Source organism: Schistocerca serialis, unplaced genomic scaffold, assembly GCF_023864345.2.
Source record: "Schistocerca serialis cubense isolate TAMUIC-IGC-003099 unplaced genomic scaffold, iqSchSeri2.2 HiC_scaffold_505, whole genome shotgun sequence".
NCBI classification, from domain to species: Eukaryota; Metazoa; Arthropoda; class Insecta; order Orthoptera; family Acrididae; genus Schistocerca; species Schistocerca serialis.
The window spans coordinates 35,001-38,241 of NW_026048086.1; the positions used below are offsets into that span (position 1 = coordinate 35,001).

The 3,241-nt window shown below is 56.4% G+C and overlaps 3 non-coding genes across 3 annotated transcripts in view; all 3 read right to left on the reverse strand.

The window, feature by feature from the left end:
• LOC126447251 (large subunit ribosomal RNA) overlaps positions 1-733 on the reverse strand; it is a 4,222-nt gene extending 3,489 nt beyond the window's left edge. Inside the window, exon 1 of the ribosomal RNA XR_007583696.1 lies at positions 1-733. This exon is cut by the window's left edge and continues 3,489 nt beyond it. This is a non-coding gene — a ribosomal RNA (large subunit ribosomal RNA).
• A 188-nt stretch (positions 734-921) lies between these two features.
• Positions 922-1,076, reverse strand: LOC126447255 (5.8S ribosomal RNA). The gene has a single exon (XR_007583699.1). It is a non-coding gene; the product is annotated as a 5.8S ribosomal RNA (ribosomal RNA).
• Positions 1,077-1,427: 351 nt separating this feature from the next.
• On the reverse strand, positions 1,428-3,241 carry LOC126447250 (small subunit ribosomal RNA; the record flags this gene model as incomplete). The annotated part of the gene is made up of 1 exon (XR_007583695.1): positions 1,428-3,241. It is a non-coding gene; the product is annotated as a small subunit ribosomal RNA (ribosomal RNA).

The following is a 3,241-nucleotide window of genomic DNA, read 5'->3' on the forward strand; positions in this document are numbered from 1 at the left end:
GGGCAGCCAGCCAGGACACCGGGGCTCTGCCCAACAGACGCGAACCGAGGCCCGCGGAAGGACAGGCTGCGCACCCGGGCCGTAGGCCGGCACCCAGCGGGTCGCGACGTCCTACTAGGGGAGAAGTGCGGCCCACCGCACACCGGAACGGCCCCACCCCGCGGCGAGTGGAAAGGCAACCGGACACGACCCCGCCGCGGATTGCTCCGCGCGGGCGGCCGGCCCCATCTGCCGAGGGCGGAGGCCAGTGGCCGGATGGGCGTGAATCTCACCCGTTCGACCTTTCGGACTTCTCACGTTTACCCCAGAACGGTTTCACGTACTTTTGAACTCTCTCTTCAAAGTTCTTTTCAACTTTCCCTCACGGTACTTGTTCGCTATCGGTCTCGTGGTCATATTTAGTCTCAGATGGAGTTTACCACCCACTTGGAGCTGCACTCTCAAGCAACCCGACTCGAAGGAGAGGTCCCGCCGACGCTCGCACCGGCCGCTACGGGCCTGGCACCCTCTACGGGCCGTGGCCTCATTCAAGTTGGACTTGGGCTCGGCGCGAGGCGTCGGGGTAGTGGACCCTCCCAAACACCACATGCCACGACAGGCGGCAGCCTGCGGGGTTCGGTGCTGGACTCTTCCCTGTTCGCTCGCCGCTACTGGGGGAATCCTTGTTAGTTTCTTTTCCTCCGCTTAGTAATATGCTTAAATTCAGCGGGTAGTCTCGCCTGCTCTGAGGTCGTTGTACGAGGTGTCGCACGCCACACCGCCAGCCGGCTGTGCACGCTACCGAGTAAGTACCGGTATGCGAACCGCCAGGCGACGGGCGCGCATCGCACGTTTAAGGAGACGCGGCCGGCCCCACAGGCGGCCACGACACTCCCAGGTCTGCGAAGCGGGGCAAACGCCGCGCGCTTCAGTATACGTAGCCGACCCTCAGCCAGACGTGGCCCGGGAACGGAATCCATGGACCGCAATGTGCGTTCGAAACGTCGATGTTCATGTGTCCTGCAGTTCACATGTCGACGCGCAATTTGCTGCGTTCTTCATCGACCCACGAGCCGAGTGATCCACCGTCCTGGGTGATCTTTTCGTAGTTTCCACTATCTCTTTCAAGACAGTTGCATAGGCGGGACTGAGGCGTGTGGCGGCCCCTGTTCCAGCGTTCAGTGTCCAACGGCCTCACGGCCGATGGGCGTCGTACGGCTCCACACCGGAGCGGACAGGCACTCGGGCGAAAGTCATTCAAAACCGGCGCCAGGCGCCAGGTGCCGCAGGCCAGCCGCTCCAGCGCTTCAGCGCTCGTACCACACAACATTGCCGTTAGTTTTGAGACGAACGCGTGGTTCCGCACGCGGCGCACAGCTACTGCGAGCCGTACAGGTAGCGTGTTGCGCGACACGACACGCACATCGAAAGACATGCAGTCTAGTCGGTAATGATCCTTCCGCAGGTTCACCTACGGAAACCTTGTTACGACTTTTACTTCCTCTAAATGATCAAGTTTGGTCATCTTTCCGGTAGCATCGGCAACGACAGAGTCAATGCCGCGTACCAGTCCGAAGACCTCACTAAATCATTCAATCGGTAGTAGCGACGGGCGGTGTGTACAAAGGGCAGGGACGTAATCAACGCGAGCTTATGACTCGCGCTTACTGGGAATTCCTCGTTCATGGGGAACAATTGCAAGCCCCAATCCCTAGCACGAAGGAGGTTCAGCGGGTTACCCCGACCTTTCGGCCTAGGAAGACACGCTGATTCCTTCAGTGTAGCGCGCGTGCGGCCCAGAACATCTAAGGGCATCACAGACCTGTTATTGCTCAATCTCGTGCGGCTAGAAGCCGCCTGTCCCTCTAAGAAGAAAAGTAATCGCTGACAGCACGAAGGATGTCACGCGACTAGTTAGCAGGCTAGAGTCTCGTTCGTTATCGGAATTAACCAGACAAATCGCTCCACCAACTAAGAACGGCCATGCACCACCACCCACCGAATCAAGAAAGAGCTATCAATCTGTCAATCCTTCCGGTGTCCGGGCCTGGTGAGGTTTCCCGTGTTGAGTCAAATTAAGCCGCAGGCTCCACTCCTGGTGGTGCCCTTCCGTCAATTCCTTTAAGTTTCAGCTTTGCAACCATACTTCCCCCGGAACCCAAAAGCTTTGGTTTCCCGGAGGCTGCCCGCCGAGTCATCGGAGGAACTGCGGCGGATCGCTGGCTGGCATCGTTTATGGTTAGAACTAGGGCGGTATCTGATCGCCTTCGAACCTCTAACTTTCGTTCTTGATTAATGAAAACATACTTGGCAAATGCTTTCGCTTCTGTTCGTCTTGCGACGATCCAAGAATTTCACCTCTAACGTCGCAATACGAATGCCCCCGCCTGTCCCTATTAATCATTACCTCGGGTTCCGAAAACCAACAAAATAGAACCGAGGTCCTATTCCATTATTCCATGCACACAGTATTCAGGCGGGCTTGCCTGCTTTAAGCACTCTAATTTGTTCAAAGTAAACGTGCCGGCCCACCGAGACACTCAATAAAGAGCACCCTGGTAGGATTTCAACGGGGTCCGCCTCGGGACGCACGAGCACGCACGAGGCGGTCGCACGCCTTCGGCTCGCCCCACCGGCAGGACGTCCCACGATACATGCCAGTTAAACACCGACGGGCGGTGAACCAACAGCGTGGGACACAAATCCAACTACGAGCTTTTTAACCGCAACAACTTTAATATACGCTATTGGAGCTGGAATTACCGCGGCTGCTGGCACCAGACTTGCCCTCCAATAGATACTCGTTAAAGGATTTAAAGTGTACTCATTCCGATTACGGGGCCTCGGATGAGTCCCGTATCGTTATTTTTCGTCACTACCTCCCCGTGCCGGGAGTGGGTAATTTGCGCGCCTGCTGCCTTCCTTGGATGTGGTAGCCGTTTCTCAGGCTCCCTCTCCGGAATCGAACCCTGATTCCCCGTTACCCGTTACAACCATGGTAGGCGCAGAACCTACCATCGACAGTTGATAAGGCAGACATTTGAAAGATGCGTCGCCGGTACGAGGACCGTGCGATCAGCCCTAAGTTATTCAGAGTCACCAAGGCAAACGGACCGGACGAGCCGACCGATTGGTTTTGATCTAATAAAAGCGTCCCTTCCATCTCTGGTCGGGACTCTGTTTGCATGTATTAGCTCTAGAATTACCACAGTTATCCAAGTAACGTGGGTACGATCTAAGGAACCATAACTGATTTAATGAG